The sequence below is a fragment of the Cherax quadricarinatus genome, chromosome 4, assembly GCF_038502225.1.
Source record: "Cherax quadricarinatus isolate ZL_2023a chromosome 4, ASM3850222v1, whole genome shotgun sequence".
Lineage (NCBI taxonomy): Eukaryota > Metazoa > Arthropoda > Malacostraca > Decapoda > Parastacidae > Cherax > Cherax quadricarinatus.
Window position 1 is genome coordinate 7,739,042 of NC_091295.1, and position 20,433 is coordinate 7,759,474.

The following is a 20,433-nucleotide window of genomic DNA, read 5'->3' on the forward strand; positions in this document are numbered from 1 at the left end:
GTGTACATACGCTGAAATATACACACGTCTCTGTATATACCACACTATCAAGGTGAGATCAAGAAGGCGTGAGGTGGTGTAAGTGACACTGAGGCAGTGTTAGCGCATACGGTGTGGGACCGGGGGGGCGTGGCTAGCTATGTGCAGAAGGGAGAGATGTGGGCGTGGCTAGGCTTACAGCAGAGATAGAGGGAGAGGGGAAAGGAAGGTAAGGGGAAAAGGGAGAGAGGGGGGTGGGGAAGGAAGGGAGAGGTGAGAGAGAGGGAAGTGTAGCGGGGGCGAAGTGAGGGGTGGGAGGGAAGATATGTCGCCAAGGTGTATATAAGCGTGTTTGAGAGTGTGTGGATCATTGACCACCTGGCTTTCTCCACCCCTGCACACACAACCTCTCGTCACCACGCAGAAACATCACCACCACCACCACTACACACTGACCCAGGTGAGAAGCTGACTAGGACGGAGCCTTCACTCCGCCTGCTACCTGAGCTACCTGGGAATTTCGTAACCAAGTCAGTGTGTCACAAGGAAGTGAGTGATCTTATCTTTAACATGTCGAAGTTACTAGCGTAAACCACTGAAGATCAAGTAGTTACGTACCTATAACATATCATTTAGCGATACAAAGTTTATTCTGAATTATATAACACGAAGTACAAGTACTATGTAACGATTCATATTTTTTGTATTAATTTAAAAAAAAGTGTTCGCTTTGAAAAAAATAATACGATCGTTTTTTACCTTGTTTAGTAAGAATCTTGTTAAGTCGTTTAACTTAGATTCTAAATTCCGTTAATTGTAAACTATGTTGACTCTTCAAGTGTTCAAGGTATTAATTATATTCACTGGGAAGCGCTAAATCTGTCTGGGTCATATGGTACCTAGGGAATGAGAGGTAATCAGAAATGCTCTAAAAACGATTTGTTTCTTTGACAACGATGATTTCAGATCACAGAGGAGCAGCCAAACGCTGCTGATGACACTTGCTTGGTTGGTTAATGGGCTTTAAGTAAAGCACTTGTACCACATTAGCCTCATTAATTCCCCTGTCTTCTAATAATAAAGGGGAAAAATAAACATGATATTAGGAGACAGGGAAACTCACGCGGCTCTTAAGCCTCTATGTAATCTTCACAACCAAACAAGAACATTATAATCGCTAAACTAGGAATTCTAAGAATATATATGCTTAGAGAAATACGCCTCTCGGTGTATATGTCCTGTGAAGACTGGTTAAGGCTTCTAACTGGTCAAGAGTATGATGCCTTCATTGTAGCCAGCATTTTCCTTTTTCATCTAGCGAAATGATGTGTGCAAATGAAAATGTAGTTCTTGGCTGGTGTTGTCCTTAACAGTCTCTCGTAGAGTCACTCACACAACATAAATACTGGTCAATAAGACGTCAGCAACAACGGGGATGTTTATTACCTAATCTTTCACATGCGCAGTAGCTTCATCAGTCGAATACAGAGGTAACTAATACACTGGAGATGGTGGACGATGTATATTAATTACCTCTAGAAGTCTGCAACGCACACACAACGTGTCAGCAACATAGACACCCAAGTGTTGCGTTTTATTCACCTAATTGTGGGTTTTATCATTAATATTATGGTAACAAATAATCTCACTTGAAGTCTTCAGCAACATATAAACGACTCGAAATTACTTTTTGGGAGTTGCAAATCCCAATTTATGTACATTTCATTTCATTGTACCCTTACACAACACTGACATGGTGTAATACCGTACTACTTATATACAGGCCATTTGTATATACAACATAGACATGTTCTTTAATAATGTATAATGTGTTGTGTCTGAATATAAAACCATTGTCAATACTTTGTTTGTGTGTAAGGTGTATTACCATTATATTGTACGGTATCGTTCGTCGTGTGAGATTATGATGTGGACGGATCTTAATAAAAAAAAAACTTATATACACGTTATGAACGTTGTTTATCGCTAATTACATATCGTCAGTGAACTCTCAGTACTCATTATAGTTAGTTTTGGTAGCTTTAAATCTCATGATATACAGACCGAGAAGTGTATTTTTCTTAGCGTAAATATGTTGAGAGGTGAATTTAATCCTTATTTCAGGTATCAAAGTATTCTTCTGAAGTAGTTAGAGGGTTACGTACAGTCTTAATGACCCTAGTGTACTCCATAGGCTTTAATTAAACACAGTTAACCAAATAACCTAATATTGAACACTTCGTTGCACGCACACGTACACATAGCGTCTGGAGGCGCTAAACCCGTACGGAAATAAAGCGCTTGTTATGCTACATGGAGCAAGACAAAACATCCAATTTAGCAATAAACTTATAATGAGGTTTGAATGATGCGTAAACATGCCAATGTTTAGATCTGGTAACTAACTTTGTTTCAGAGGCATTTTGGTGGGACAAAATGTTGGCAATTAGCATTAATTATATAATGTGTACTGGGAGGATTTATATCATCGTAAATATGTGTAAGAAGAATATGTCAGTCAGTAAGCGACTTGTTTATGATCAGTGAAATTCACTGAAAAGTAGGTTGGTTAATTGGTTATTAAGCTGCATGCAGCATAGTCACTACCAGTCAAGATTATTTTAATCCCAAAAATAATAAATATGAATTAAAATAAATTTAGCATATATATGCACCAAATTCAAGGGGGTTGAGCACCCATCATAACCGAACCTCACACCTGTTGATCCCGCCCAGCGTTGCCTCACTACCTCAGTGTTATACAACAATCAGATTTAGCATTTATGTATATTGATGGCCCGTCTACTATAAGGCATAACAAGAAATTTCAAACTCTTAATATGATTCATCAGCAACATTGTCCACTGAGCGAGCATCTTCAAGTCTCTCTTAACATTCACTACAAAATAAGCAAGTTAAGATAAAAAAAAATTATTAATAATCATAACTTTTAACGGGGTGAAGAGTTAAGCCAGTGTAAGGCCTCGGTCAGATCAGTGGCGGGTCCTAATATGTCTAAGACCCGCGTCAGGAAATACTTGTCCTATTTCCTAATGAATCCTACCTAACCTAAACTAGAACACTGTTTAGTGTCTCTTAGTCCACATTTCTGACAGACTTCACAAACCAAATATTAATTATCGCCTCTATTTTAACATTATCAATATATGTTTTCGTGATCATGGATTGTAGAGTCGAAATAAATGGAAGAACGGTGCATTTACCCTGTGTTTATTAAAATATTTTAGATATTACAGTATTTTTACCTTGGTGGTTTACAGGTGAAACAGAGACTTAACACTCGTGTACTTGATAGACTTTATACATAAGGAAAGATTTGGGAGATTAACTATAAATATACCGTAGCAGCGTAGCTATATCAATAGATAATAAACACATGGTTTTAAATGATATAATTGCAGAACATTCAATCCACATCATATCCTACAGTATTTTTGGATAATATATATATATAATAATAATAATATATATATATATATATATATATATATATATATATATATATATATATATATATATATATATATATATATATATATATATATAACTAACAAAAAGGGCACAATACCGTGACTGGAACGATACACAAATAACCCGCACATAAAAGAGAGAAGCTTACGACGACGTTTCGGTCCGACTTGGACCATTGACTTTGTCAATGGTCAGTGTGACTTTGTCAATGGTCCAAGTCGGACCGAAACGTCGTCGTAAGCTTCTCTCTTTTATGTGCGGGTTATTTGTGTGTATATATATATATATATATATATATATATATATATATATATATATATATATATATATATATATATATATATATATATATATATATATATATATATATATATATATATATATATATATATATATGCCATATCCCACCGAAACAGGGTGACCTAAAAAGAAAAACGAAAATTTCTCTTTTTAAATTTGGTATTGTATAAAGGAGAAGGGGTTACTAGCCTCTTGCTCCCGGCGTGTTAATGGCCTCTTACGACACGCATGACTTACGGATGAATTCTGGTCCACTTCACAAACCATACACCCCCGGCCGGGCTTGAACCCGCGGTCTACGACCGCGGGTTCAAGCCCGGCCGGGGGTATGGTTTGTTTGCAATCGTGTCATTACGATTTCTTGAGCCACTTCACAATGCCGGATACTTAAAATTTTGTACTACAAGAACCTTAGAAAACTTAACTAACCTTATTATAACAAGCGCAATTTACTTTAGCCTAATAAATCTAAATATATTTTCGATAAGTTTACAATAATTTAATATTAAACAAGCACAATGAAATTTTTTTTTTCGTTAGGTTCAGATTTATTTTTGCGAAATTATTAATGCACAAATTTTCGCTTGCCTTATTCGGCAAGTAGAGCGTTGATATTTAAGCCAAAATCGCAAGTTTTACCTATTCAGCACGACATATATATATATATATTCTAACAAATCTAACACGGTTCTACTTATATTCAGTGCATAATTATCTTTATTTCCTAGGCATTTTTAATAGCTCTTATTTTACTGGTAAAAACGTACAGAACCCGCGTATCCTCTCCAATTCCATTGGGAAATAGGCTTGAATATTCAAGCTTCATTTGTTGGGCTTCGCAAAAGGTGATAAAAATGCCTAGGAACAAAGGGTTTGTAACTGCCTTTTTTCTGTATGCAATTTGTAAATATAAAAGAATAAATTGTTTGTTTTCTTTTTTTATGGGGAGGGGGGGGTATAGAACATAAGAACATAAGAAAGAAGGAACACTGCATAGGCCTACTGACCAATGCGGAGCAGGTCCATGTTTCCCCCCCCCCGGATTAGATCAATGACCCCCCCCGGATTATCCCAATGACCCAACCAGCCAGGTCATCTCCACTCAAGGATGGAGCACTGCACCAGACCCAGCAGCACAAGCTAGTCAGGTCAACTCACACCCACCCACACCCACTCATGTATTTATCTAACCTATTTTTAAAACTACACAACATTTTAGCCTCTATAACTGTCCTCGGGACTTGGTTCCACTCATCCACAACTCTATTACCAAACCAGTGCTTTCCTATATCCTTTTTGAATCTGAATTTTTCCAACTTGAAACCATTGCTGCGAGTCCTGTCATGGCTGGAAATTTTCAGCACGCTATTTACATCCCCTTTATTTCTTCCTGTTTTCCATTTATACACCTCGATCATATCCCCCTAATTCTACGCCTTTCGAGAGAGTGCAGATTCAGGGCCCTCAGTCTATCCTCATAGGGAAGATTTCTGATACATGGGATCAACTTTGTCATCCTGTTTTTGTCTGAGTCACCAAAACTGTTAAAAAGAGAATCCCAAAGATTCAACAATTTGCACCTTGTCTGGGAGGTTAATTTTAGTTTAATATCTTTATTGTCCGCTTCATACCCACTCTGTCGTGGTGGTCAAAACATTACACAGGTACACAATGGGTCCAGGGACCCATTATGTATCTGTGTAATTATGCATCATTATGCTGACACGTCCACTCCTAAATATCTGAATACATTCACCTCCTCCATACTCTCTCCCTCCAATCTGATATCCAATTTTTCGTTACCTATTATTTTTATCATCACCTTACTCTTTCCTATGTTTACTTTTAATTTCCTTTTTTTTGCACACCCTACCAAACTCATCCATCAACCTTTGCAACTTCTCTTCATAATCTCCCAAAAGCACAGCGTCATCAGCAAAGAGCAACTGTGACAACTCCCACTTTGTGTTAGATTATCTTTTAACCCCAAACCTCTTGCCAACACCCTCGCATTCACTTCTCTTACAACCCCATCTATAAATATATTAAACAACCATGGTGACATCACACATCCTTGTCTAAGGCCTACTTTTACTGTGAAATAATCTCCCTCTCTCCTACATACTCTAACCTGAGCCTCGCTATCCTCGTAAAATCTCATCACTGCTGTCAGGAACCTACCTTCTATTCCATACATTTGTAACATCTGCCACATTGCCCCCCTATCCACCCTGTCACATGCATTTTCAAAATCCATGAATGCCACGAAAACCTCTTTACCCTTATCTATATACTACTCACTTATATGTTTCACTGAAAACACTTGGTCTACACACCCCCTACCCTTCCTAAAGCCTCCCTGTTCATCAGTCCTAATCTCCATCTTACTCTTAATTCTTTCAATAATAACTCTACCATACACTTTACCAGGTATACTCAACAGACTTATTCCCCTATAATTTCTGCATTCTCTTTTGTCCCCTTTGCCTTTATACAAAGGAACTATGCATGATCTCTTCCAATCCCTAGGTACCTTACCCTCTTCCATACATTTATTAAATAAAAGCACCAACCACTCCAAAACTATATCCCCACCACTGCTTTTAACATTTCTATCTTTATCCCATCAATCCCAGCTGCCTTACTACCCCCTTTCATTCTACCCACTGCCTCTAGAACTTTCCCCACACTCACAACTGGCTCTTCCTCACTCCTACAAGATGTTATTCCTCTTTTCCCTATACACGAAATCACAGCTTCCCTATCTTCATCAGCATTTAACAACTCAGTTAAGAAATCAATATATTCAATTAAAGAGAGAAATAAAGAAAGGAATAAGAAAAGCATAAAGGGATTATGAGGCAGATCACTGACAGTGATAAGGATATGTGTGAAATTCTCAATACCTCCTTCCTCTCAGTTTTCACCCAGGAAAATACTAGCGATATTCCTGAAATAATAGATTATGTAAAACAGGACGATAATAAACTATGCACGATTGCGGTAGCTAGTGACATGGTCCTCAGACAAATAGAGAAACTAAAACCTAACAAATCCCCAGGCCCTGATGAATTGTTTGCAAGGGTGTTAAAGGAATGTAAAGAGGAACTTAGCATTCCTTTGGCTAATCTTTTTAACATATCACTACAAACTGGCATAGTGCCTAATAAGTGGAAAATGGCAAATGTAATACCTATTTACAAGGCAGGTGACAGGTCCTTGGCTTCGAACTACAGATCAATTAGCCTTACCTCCATAGTGGGAAAATTTATGGAATCAATAATTGCCGAAGCAATTCGTAGCCATCTTGACAGGCATAGATTGATTAATGAATCTCAACACGGTTTTACAAAGGGGGGTTCCTGTCTTACGAATTTACTATTTTTTTCACTAAGGTGTTTGAGGAGGTAGATCATGGTAATGAATATGATATTGTGTATATGGACTACAGTAAGGCTTTCGATAAAGTTCCACATCAGAGGCTATTGAGGAAACTTAAGACACACGGAATAGGAGGAGAATTTTTTTCCTGGGTAGAGGCATGGCGGACAAATAGGCAGCAGAGAGTTTGCATAAATGGGGAGAAATCAGAATGGGGGCACGTCACAAACGGTGTTCCTCAGGGGTCAGTGTTGGGCCCGTTGTTGTTCACAATTTACATAAACGACATAGATGAGGGAATAAATAGCGACATAAGCAAATTTGCTGATGACACCAAAATAGGCCGTCCAATTCAGTCTAATGAGGACACTAGAGAACTCCAGAATGATTTGAATAGACTGATGCAATGGTTTTAAATGATATAATTGCAGAACATTCAATCCACATCTTGTGGCAGATGCAGTTTAATACTGACAAATGCAAAGTTCTAAATGTTGGACAGGTAAATAACCATGCCACATATAAACTAAAAATGTAGATCTTAATACTACTGATTGCGAAAAGGATTTAGGAGTTCTGGTTATCAGTAATCTAAAACCAAGACAACAGTGCATTAGTGCTCGCAATAAAGCTAACAGAATTCTTGGCTTCATATCTAGAAGTATAAATAATACAAGTCCTCAGGTTGTTCTTCAACTCTATATATCCTTGGTTAGGCTTCAATTAGACTATGCTGCTCAGTTCTGGTCACCGTATTACAGAATAGATATAAATGCTCTGGAAAACGTACAGAGGAGGATGACAAAGATGATCCCATGTATCAGAAATCTTCCCTATGAGGATAGACTGAGGGCCCTGAATCTGCACTCTCTCGAAAGGCGTAAAATTAGGGGGGATATGATCGAGGTGTATAAATGGAAAACAGGAATAAAGGGGATGTAAATAGCGTGCTGAAAATTTCCAGCCAAGACAGGACTCGCAGCAATGGTTTCAAGTTGGAAAAATTCAGATTCAGAAAGGATATAGGAAAGCACTGGTTTGGTAATTGAGTTGTGGATGAGTGAAACAAACTCTCGAGTACAGTTATTCAGGCTAAAACGTTGTGTAGTTTTAAAAATAGGTTAGATAAATACATGAGTGGGTGTGGGTGGGTGTGAGTTGGACATGACTAGCTTGTGCTGCTAGGTCTGGTGCCGTGCTCCTTCCTTGAGTGGAGGTGACCAGACTGGGTGGGTCATTGGGCTAATCCGGGGGGGGGACATGGACCTGCTCCGCATGGGTCAGTAGGCCTGTTGCAGTGTTCCTTCTTTCTTATGTTCTTATGTTCATCTTCCCGATGCCTTTAACTTTCCTCTCCTATTTTTAACTTACAAATCCATTCATTCCCTAGGCTTCCTAAACTTATTAATCTCACTCAAAACTTTATCTTATTTTCAACAAAATTTGTTGGTAACATCTCATCCAGTCCCTCATTTGCTCTCTTTTTTTTATTGTTTCACCACTATCTTAAGCTCTCTTTTTTTCTCTCCATATACTCCTCCCTCCTTGCACTATTTCTACTTTGTAAAATCCTCTCATATGCTAACTTTCTCTCTTACTACTCTCTTTACATCATTCCACCAATCGCTCTTCTTCCCTCCCGCACCCACTTTCCTGTAACCACAAACTTCTGCTGAACACTAACGCTACATTCTTGAACTTACCCCATACATCTTCGAGCCCATTGCCTATAATTTCACTAGCCCATCTATCCTCCAATAGTTTATATCTTAACCCTAACTGTCTCCTCCTTTAGTTTATAAACCTTCACCTCTCTCTTATTTGCTGCTTCTATTTTCCTTGTATCCCATTTACCTTTTACTCTCACTGTAGCTACAACTAAAAAGTGATTCGATATATCAGTGGCCCCTCTATAAACATGTACATCCTGAAGTCTACCCAACAGTCTTTTATCTACTAATATGTAGTACAACAAACTACTTATTTATCCTCCTTTCTTAAAAATATGTATTACCTATAACCAAACCCCTCTCTATAGAAAGTTAAATCAAAGAGCCCCCATTATCATTTACACCTGGCACTTCAAACTTACCTACCACACCCTCTTTACATGTTTCTCCTACTTTAACATTTACGTACCCTACCACAATTACTCTCTCACTTGGTTCAAAAGTTCCTACACACTCGCATAACATCTTCCAAAATCTCTCTCTCTCCTTTACACTCCTCTTTTCTCCAGGTGCATGTACACTTATTATGACCCACTTTTCGCATCCGACCCTTATTTTAATCCACATAATTATATATATATATATATATATATATATATATATATATATATATATATATATATATATATATATATATATATATATATATATATATATATATATATATATATATATATATATATATATATATATATATATATATGAGTTTCATCTCCGATGCACTAAATTAAGAGCATCCAAAGCCTCTGAGAAAAAAAAATACCAGGGTTTCGTGGAAATAACTTAAAAGTTGTATCCTAGAAGCTATCCGAGTATTTTTTAAGAACATAAGAACATAAGAATGTAGGAACACTGCAGAAGGCCTACTGGCCCATTCGAGGCAGGTCCTTATCAAAACGACATCTACCTAAAGCTACTCAAGAAACAACTCTCACACCCCCCAACACCAATCAAACCCAGCCCCTCCCACTCATATATTTGTCCAGTCTCTTCTTAAAGCTGCCCAAGGTCCTAGCCTCTATCACCCCACTGGGAAGACTGTTCCACGCATCTACAACTCTGTTAGAAAACCAGTACTTACCTATGTCCTTTCTAAATCTAAATTTATCCAACTTAAATCCATTATTCCTGGTTCTTACCTGGTTCGACATCCTCAGTACTTTATTAATGTCTCCCTTGTTTATGCCCGTCATCCACTTATACACTTCAATGATATCTCCCCTCATTCTACGCCTCTCCAGAGAGTGGAGATTTAAGGCTTTAAGTCTATCTTCATACGGGAGGTTCCTTACACAGTAAATCATTTTAGTCATTCTTCTCTGTATGTTCTCTAAAGAGTCTATGTCCATCCTGTAGTAAGGGGACCAAAACTGAGCAGCATAATCTAAATGAGGCCTCACTAGTGATGTATAGAGCTGTAAAATAACTTTTGGACTTCTGTTACTTATACTTCTTGAGATAAATCCAAGTAATCTGTTGGCCTTGTTGCGCACACTGAGGCACTGCTGTCTTGGCTTTAGATTTCTGCTTACCATGACTCCCAAGTCTTTTTCACATTCTGTATGACCAAGCTCTACTTCACCTAGATTATAGCTTCGAGGGTTATTTTCATTACCAAGGGCAAGTACCTTACACTTATCCACATTAAACTTCATCTGCCATTTCTCAGACCAAGACATTAATTTGTTCAAATCGTCCTGGAGTTCATTCATATCCTCCTCAGAGTGAATTATACGGCCTATCTTTGTATCATCAGCAAACTTACTCATGTCACTAGTAATCCCTTCATCAAGGTCATTAATGTAAATTATGAACAAGAGAGGGCCTAAAACTGATCCTTGTGGAACGCCACTAGTGACTAATCCCCATTCAGATTTCACTCCATTAATGGTAACTCTCTGCTTTCTATTGGTAAGCCATGCCTCAATCCATGCTAGAACCTTACCTCCTATACCATGAGCTGCCACTTTTCTTAAGAGTCTCTTGTGAGGTACTCTGTCGAAGGCTTTACTAAAATCCAAATAAACAATATCATATTCCTTATCACTGTCTACTGCCTCAAATGTTCTATTGAAGAACGTCAGTAAGTTTGTCAGGCAGGAACGACCTCTCGTGAATCCATGCTGAGATTCATTTATCAAGTTATGCTCTTCAAGGTGATTTCTGATAATGTCAGCTATAATTGATTCTAACAACTTGCCCACTATAGATGTCAGGCTTATTGGACGGTAATTTGAAGGAGTGGACTTATCCCCTGATTTGAATATAGGAACCACATTAGCCATCTTCCACATCTCTGGCACAACACTGGTAAGGATGGACGCATTGAATACACTCGTTAATGGCTGACTAAGCTCCATCTTGCATTCCTTAAGTACCCTTGAAAACAACTCATCGGGTCCCGGGGACTTATTTTGTTTCAGTTTGTCTATCTGTTTAATAACCATGTCCCTCGTGACAGTAATATTAGTTAACTTAAATTCATCAGGAACTAAATAATTGTTAATTACTGGAATCTCATTTACATCTTCCTGTGTAAAAACTGACAAAAAATAGTCATTAAATAAGGAACACATTTCCAGTTCATTATCCGTCAGCTGTCCATTCCCAGATTTCAGAGGTCCTACTTTTTCCTTCACCTTCGTCCTATACACTTGAAAGAACCCCTTTGGATTAGTCTTTGATTCATTAGCGACTCTAATTTCATAGTCACGTTTAGCCTTTCTAATCGCCTTTTTTACTTCTCTTTTAAGCTGAACATATTGGTCAGTAAGGTTAACCTCTCCTCTTCTGATGCGCCTATAAATTCCCCTTTTCTCCCCTAATAGATGCTTTAACCTCCTGTTAACCCATTTGGGATCGTTATTATTAGACCTAATTTCTCTCTGGGGAATGTATATACTCTGGGCACTGTGTACATTATTAAGAAAACAATCATAAAAGCAGATCCCTTCATATTCATAAGTATGATTATCGTCAATAAAATCATTAGCTAGATAACCCCAATCAAGATTAGACAGATGTTCCCTAAGTCCATTATAATCGGCAGAACGAAAATCGGGGATTTTTACTGTATTATCATTATTCTTGCATTCCCAATTAATGCTAAAGGTGATGGATTTGTGATCACTTGCGCCAAGCTCTTCAGTGATCTCCAGATTATTCACTAGTGTTTCCTTATTTGACAAGACTAGGTCTAGCAAATTATTACCCCTGGTAGGTTCAGTTACACTCTGTTTCAGAAAACAGTCCTGAACTGTTTCCATGAAGTCACTGGACTCTAGATTACCTGTCAAAGAATTCCAGTCAATTTGGCTAAAGTTAAAGTCCCCTACTATGACTACGTTACTGTGTCCAGAAGCCCTAACAATTTCGTCCCAAAGAAGTCTCCCTCTATCGTGATCCAAGCCTGGAGGTCGGTATATTACACCTAGAATTAGTTTTTCGTGACCCTCCACGAACTCTACCCAAACAGACTCTGTTACTGCTCCATCTATTTTTATACCTTTTTTTATGCAACAATTAATATTTTCTCGAACATACAATGCAACTCCTCCCCCCTTCCCATTACATCTATCCACATTGAATAACTTAAATCCCTGAATATTACACTCAGCAGTCATATCCCGACTCTTTAAATCATACCACGTTTCAGTTAATGCAATGATATCAAAGTTCCCAGCACATGCTACCAAACGTAGTTCATTAATTTTATTTCTTGCACTTCGACTGTTAGCATAAAATACCATCATATGTTTTTTCTTCTGCACATTTTTCCTATTCATCTTTGTTTTTACACAATTTCTGAAATTATCATTACCCAGAGTTACTCCATGACAGTTACTATTAAGATTCTTAATATCAGAGCATAAGTCAATATATCCATACTCATTATTAATCATTTCTAAACCCATACCTCTAACTAATCCTAGTTTAAAGTCCTAACAACCCCCTCAACTGAGTTAGCAAGAAAACCCACACCTGCCCTTCATTGTAAGTCACATGACTATTTATTAATACGCACACATACATGTAAAATACAAAAATTATATTAAAGATAGGTTGTGGAGGTCTGCTTGCCCCCATTTCAATGGTTGGTGAAAACTATGGATGCCATAAGCACTTTTTTTTCTGTGGATCGCCGCACCATGGCGATGGAAGAGAAGGATGACAACCCTGGGAACTCTTAGTAGTAGTATCATTGATCCTGAAACCTAATTCTTTGATTAGAGTTGTGGTACATTTTTCCCAGTGGCGAATGTAGAAGCTTTCAAGAAGAAACTGGAGCGCTACCTTTGAAAAGTGTTAAATCAAGCTGATTCTGATGGCTATGTTGACCAGCGCCAGAGTTACTGAGGCAAAATTGTATTGATTGGTCTAGTTTCCTTACTTGTGCTTTTCTGATCCTCAGTGACCAACAGTACCACTTTACTAACCAACACTGAATAAGATATATGTCACCTAGACTAAATGCAAATGAATTCCATATCAACATTCTGCTGCTCTCAGTTATACAGTGTGATCTCGTCAAGGTGGCTAGTACCAACACTAGCGTCGTGTGACACTTGAAATTGGAGCTTTCTCGCAGCTAAGTATTAAACTGTTACAAGATTTTCCTTTATGATATCGTTAACTTCAACGTGTCTAACATGCCATCCTTCAGAACTTGCACAGCTACCATCATGCTATAAATACGCTTATACTCAGTGTGAACAGAGGCAGCAGGACAGTCACAGCAGAGTCTGGGTCGAGTCGTATGCCACTTTTAAAGATGGGGATTGTTAGAAGTGACAGCTGATATTTGTCAGTGCACATCAGTTTGGGATTTAGTACCCTCTCTCAAAACAAGCAGGCTTTTTCTCGAATGGGCTGTCATATGCAGATTGTTTGTGTACCATAGTTTTAACTATCTTTGTGGTCGGTGTTGCTGTGAAGTTGTTAAGTTTAATATGTTTATTATGCACCCCATACCCATCCTGTGGGCGGTAGTTGCTGTGAAGGCATCCCACAATGTAGTTGTGCTCGTCTACCTCTGCTGAATTATTTATTTGCTCTACTAGAATTTACTTTGCGAGTTTACTGACTGCTACAGAGGTGGACTTGAAGATCGGCAAAGAGACATTAGAGATAATAGTACTTACACCCAATTCACCTAATCTGACTGGAAGGTTGACTAACACCCAGTCATTCTGCACAAAAAGAAATGCTTAACTCTTTCTTATATTAGAAAGGTGTCGTATTCAGCTTGGATCTGGTAAACGTTGGAGAATATCATAGAAAAAAACAGAGAGTTACCTTAAGCTAAAGGAACAACTGTTGAAGAGACACTGATTTATGGCTTGAATGATCTAGTATGGACATGTAGGAACAAAAATATATGAATAATTTCGTATATTTAAGTCATATATAATCCTCCCCCTTCTGATCCTTCTCCTGGGGCTATACATAGTTTTTCTTTCTAAAACTCAACTTTGAGAGAGTGAGAGGTGAATTAATCGTTGTAGTTAAATAGTATATTGGAATATCGGGCAAAACATCTATCAAGACGAGAGGCAACACAAGAAGGCCTGACGAAAGTCAATGCGTACACAACCAAGACAAAACAGTAGTGTCGCTTGTAATCATCAGTGAGACAGAGCCGCTGCACTCCCTCATCTCCGAGCTCTTTGTGTACATGTTCCTTTGTTATGGAGGTCAACACTGAACCAGTTACACTGTCCCCTGGCATCACCAGTGGTGTTGTTACCACTGTTACACTTCCAGGCATTACCAGTGGTGTTGTTACCACTGTTACACTTCCAGGCATCACCAGTGGTGTTGTTACCACTATTACACTTCCAGGCATCACCAGTGGTGTTGTTACCACTGTTACACTTCCAGGCATCATCAGTGGTGTTACCATTGTTACACTGGCGTTACAGTAGTGTTGTAACCCAATAATGAAAAAGACTGCATTCTTATTATTAACCGGAGGGTAATAACGCGGGATAATCCAAGAAAGCCACTATATTTGTCTATTTTCCCACTGAGGTCCTGTGATCCTCCTTCCCAGGATGCCACCCACACCACTAGGCTAACACTCAGGTATATACTGACTAACAGGTGAACTGGAGCAACAAGTGTAAGTAAACATGCCCAGTGTTTCCACTCGTCCAGGGGTTCGAACCCAAGTCTTTCAGCTTTAAGTGAAGTCGCTCCCACCAGAGCCACATGCGCACAGCTGCTTGTGATTATTATGAATTAACATGCAGTTGATATATAGCTCAGCGCCACAGTTTTCTGAATAAAAAAAAATCTCAAATGAATTAAATACATTAAATAATGCCCTATGATGCGTCTTTATTTGAACACCCTGTACAATGTTATATTACGGAAGCCTATCTGCCGTTATGCTATTTTTTGGAGGACTATCTCGTAATTTTATATTATCGAAGACTATCTGTCGCTATATTATGGAAGACTAACTGTCGTTATATTACAGAAGACTATCCGCCGTTATGTTACATCAAATCCCATCTGCTGATAACGACAAAATAATCAACAATAAAAACTTAAAAAAAAAAATTAAAGTTAGGGTGCGACGTGCAAGAAAATACAGACCAGTGCAATGGAATGAACCAAGATGATAACTCATCAGTCCTCATGCTTGAGGAAACATGATTCTAAAATAATAATAATAATAATAACAAAGCTTTCATTCAATCTCTGAATTATTGCAGATCAGCTTAAAATCAGTGGTTCCCAAACTTTTTCAGCTTGTTACCCAATTTAACATGCCACATAAAGCATGTTACCCCTTTCACAAAATGTTGTTATTATTGATATATATGGCTAAATTAAAACACTTGAGATATTTTTTTTTATTTATTGTATTTGAACATTGTGCATCTCTAAAGACTATTACCAAAGATGTCAAGAACATCAGTGGGATGGATGGAGTTGCATACTTGAAGCTAGTTTAGGAATTCTTGGCTTCATACCAGCTTATGTCTACCTCGGCTGATGCTCACAGATAAACTGACAGTGTGAAATAGAGGCAGCCTCAGGAAGTGAGTGACGCGTACTGGACAGGTCGATCTGGGCTACTGAGTGACTTTTGTCCTGAAGCATACTTGTCAAAATACTTTTGGGTTTCCACACACTTAGCTATATATTTCTTCTTTTCTAATACTGTATATTAGTTTTTGATGTTTATTGTTATTTGGTTTAACTTTATTACTTACTTATAATAGGTTTACTTTACAACTTTATATACTAAGACAAAGTTAACAATAATCCTCATACCGGGTACCGCATTGTTTTCTTGATTTTCAGAATTCATAACTTTTTTTCTGTCACCCCTCCATTACCCCCCAAAAATGGTTAAATTACCCCCAGGGGGTAATTTACCCCCAGTTTGGGAACCACTGGCTTAAATGCTTTGGGCGTAATTCCCAGCTTAACCAGTTTATTTCAACTGCGTGAACAAATCTCTTAAAGGTTAACGGTAACTGAGAGAATATTAGTGCTAGGATACCACTAGTATTCTGAACATTCAGAATATTCTTTTTTTATATAACCCCCAACATGAACTGCACATGAACTGCCCTCTAACGATATATCATATTCACATGTTTGTATATATATATATATATATATATATATATATATATATATATATATATATATATATATATATATATATATATATATATATATATATATTGCAATTCGCCTGTTTGCGAATTGTTCAGCATTTCAAATCTCTTTCGTTGTCCACTGCATGTGGCAGGATTCGATGAAATAACTTTCAAAACGAGCTTGGTGCCCGGGGGTATGGGAAAACATGGCTTAGCTTCGGCTAAGCGCCCATACTTATCTTGGGTCTAGCTCCGTGGTAAAGTACTGTGGACTCTGATACAGAGTTAGCAGGTTCGAGTCCTGCTGTGGACGTTACCTGGAGGTTATTCCGGGGATCAACGCCCCCGCGGCCCGGTCCATGACCAGGCCTCCCGGTGGATCAGGGCCTGATCAACCAGGCTGTTACTGCTGGCCGCACGCAGTCCAACGTACGAGCCACAGCCCGGCTGATCCGGCACTGACTTTAGGTATCTGTCCAGCTCTCTCTTGAAGGCAGCCAGGGGTTTACTGGCAATTCCCCTAATGCTTGATGGGAGGCTGTTGAACAGTCCTGGGCCCCGGACACTTATGGTGTTTTATCTTAGTGTACCAATGGCGCCTCTACTTTTAATTGGGGGTATTTTGCATCGCCTGCCCAGTCTTTTACTTTCGTAGGGAGCGATTTCTGTTTGCAGATTCGTGACCATTCCTTCCAGGATTTTCCAAGTGTAGATTATGATATATCTCTCCCTCCTGCGTTCCAACGAGTACAAGTCAAGTGCTTCCAAGCGTTCCCAGTAGTTAAAGTGCTTGACAGAACTTATACGTGCAGTAAAGGATCTCTGTACACTCTCTAGATCTGCAATTTCACCTGCTTTGAATGGAGATGTTAATGTACAACAATATTCCAGCCTAGAGAGAACAAGTGATTTGAAAAGGATAATCATTGGCTTGGCATCTCTCGTTTTGAACGTTCTCATTATCCATCCTATCATTTTCTTTGCACTTGTGATTGTGGCACTGTTGTGATCCTTGAAAGTGAGATCCTCAGACATTACTACTCCCAGGTCCCTTACATTAGTTTTCCGCTCTATTGTATGTCCAGAGTTTGTAGTATACTTTGTTCTAGTTATTATCTCCTCCAGTTTTCCGTAACGGAGTAGTTGGAATTTGTCCTCATTGAACATCATCTTGTTTACCGTTGCCCACTGGAAAACTTTGTTTATATCTTCTTGGAGGTTAACCGCGTCCTCAGCAGATGACAGCCTCATGCAGATCCTAGTATCATCCGCAAAGGATGATACGGTGCTGTGGTGTATATCTCTGTCTATGTCTGATATGAGGATAAGGAATAAGATGGGGGCGAGTACTGTGCCTTGTGGAACAGAGCTCTTCACTATGGCAGCCTCCGATTTAACTCTGTTGACCACTACTCTTTGTGTTCGATTTGTTAGGAAGTTGAATATCCATCTCCCCACTTTCCCAGTTATTCCTTTAGCACGTATTTTGTGCGCTCTTATGCCATGATCGCATTTGTCATATGCTTTTGCAAAGTCTGTGTTTACCTGGAGTTTACCTGGAGAGAGTTCCGGGGGTCAACGCCCCCGCGGCCCGGTCTGTGACCAGGCCTCCTGGTTGATCAGAGCCTGATCAACCAGGCTGTTGCTGCTGGCTGCACGCAAACCAACGTACGAGCCACAGCCCGGCTGATCAGGAACTGACTTTAGGGGCTTGTCCAGTGCCAGCTTGAAGACTGCCAGGGGTCTGTTGGAAATCCCCCTTATGTGTGCTGGGAGGTAGTTGAACAGTCTCGGGCCCCTGACACTTATTGTATGGTCTCTTAACGTGCTAGTGACACCCCTGCTTTTCATTGGGGGGATGGTGCATCGTCTGCCAAGTCTTTTGCTTTCGTAGTGAGTGATTTTCGTGTGCAAGTTCGGTACTAGTCCCTCTAGGATTTTCCAGGTGTATATAATCATGTATCTCTCCCTCCTGCGTTCCAGGGAATACAGGTTTAGGAACCTCAAGCGCTCCCAGTAATTGAGGTGTTTTATCTCCGTTATGCGCGCCGTGAAAGTTCTCTGTACATTTTCTAGGTCGGCAATTTCACCTGCCTTGAAAGGTGCTGTTAGTGTGCAGTAATACTCCAGCCTAGATAGAACACGTGACCTGAAGAGTGTCATCATGGGCTTGGCCTCCCTAGTTTTGAAGGTTCTCTTTATCCATCCTGTCATTTTTCTAGCAGATGCGATTGATACAATGTTATGGTCCTTGAAGGTGAGATCCTCCGACATGATCACTCCCAGGTCTTTGACGTTGGTGTTTCGCTCTATTTTGTGGCCAGAATTTGTTTTGTACTCTGATGAAGATTTAATTTCCTCATGTTTACCATATCTGAGTAATTGAAATTTCTCATCGTTGAACTTCATATTGTTTTCTGCAGCCCACTGAAAGATTTGGTTGATGTCCACCTGGAGCCTTGCAGTGTCTGCAATGGAAGACACTGTCATGCAGATTCGGGTGTCATCTGCAAAGGAAGACACGGTGCTGTGGCTGACATCCTTGTCTATGTCGGATATGAGGATGAGGAACAAGATGGGAGCGAGTACTGTGCCTTGTGGAACAGAGCTTTTCACCGTAGCTGCCTCGGACTTTACTCTGTTGACGACTACTCTCTGTGTTCTGTTAGTGAGGAAATTATAGATCCATCGACCGACTTTTCCTGTTATTCCTTTAGCACGCATTTTGTGCGCTATTACGCCATGGTCACACTTGTCGAAGGCTTTTGCAAAGTCTGTATATATTACATCTGCATTCTTTTTGTCTTCTAGTGCATTTAGGACCTTGTCGTAGTGATCCAATAGTTGAGACAGACAGGAGCGACCTGTTCTAAACCCATGTTGCCCTGGGTTGTGTAACTGATGGGTTTCTAGATGCGTGGTGATCTTGCTTCTTAGGACCCTTTCAAAGATTTTTATGATATGGGATGTTAGTGCTATTGGTCTGTAGTTCTTTGCTGTTGCTTTACTGCCCCCTTTGTGGAGTGGGGCTATGTCTGTTGTTTTTAGTAACTGTGGGACGACCCCCGTGTCCATGCTCCCTCTCCATAGAATGGAAAAGGCTCGTGATAGGGGCTTCTTGCAGTTCTTGATGAACACAGAGTTCCATGAGTCTGGCCCTGGGGCAGAGTGCATGGGCATGTCATTTATCACCAGTTCGAAGTCATTTGGCGTCAGGATAACATCGGATAGGCTTGTGTTAATCAAATTTTGTGGCTCTCTCATAAAAAATTAATTTTGATCTTCGACTCTCAGTCTGGTTAGCGGCTTGCTTAAATCTGAGTCATATTGGGACTTGAGTAGCTCACTCATTTCCTTGCTGTCATCTGTGTAGGACCCATCTTGTTTAAGTAGGGGCCCAATACTGGACGTTGTTCTCGATTTTGATTTGGCATAGGAGAAGAAATACTTTGGGTTTCTTTCGATTTCATTTATGGCTTTTAGTTCTTCCCGCGATTCCTGACTCCTAAAGGATTCTTTTAGCTTAAGTTCGATGCTTGCTATTTCTCTGACCAGTGTCTCCCTACGCATTTCAGATATATTGACCTCTTTTAGCCGCTCTGTTATTCTTTTCCGTCGCCTGTAAAGGGAGCGCCTGTCTCTTTCTATTTTACATCTACTCCTCCTTTTTCTTAGAGGAATAAGCCTTGTGCATACATCGAGTGCCACCGAGTTAATCTGTTCTAGGCATAAGTTGGGGTCTGTGTTGCTTAGTATATCTTACCAGCTTATATCGGTTAGGACTTGGTTTACTTGGTCCCACTTTATGTTTTTGTTATTGAAGTTGAATTTGGTGAATGCTCCCTCGTGACTAGTCTCATTATGTCGGTCTGGGGCTCCACGCATACATGTCTGAACCTCAATTATGTTGTGATCTGAGTATATTGTTTTTG

General features: G+C 39.3%; 1 protein-coding gene across 1 annotated transcript in view; it reads left to right on the forward strand.

Annotated features, from left to right (window-relative positions):
* Positions 1-299: 299 nt before the first annotated feature.
* LOC128684309 (uncharacterized) overlaps positions 300-20,433 on the forward strand; it is an 80,408-nt gene continuing 60,274 nt past the window's right edge. Inside the window, exon 1 of the mRNA XM_053770476.2 lies at positions 300-528. The gene's annotated coding sequence lies outside the window, so the exon portion shown is untranslated. The remainder of the gene's footprint in view (positions 529-20,433) is intronic.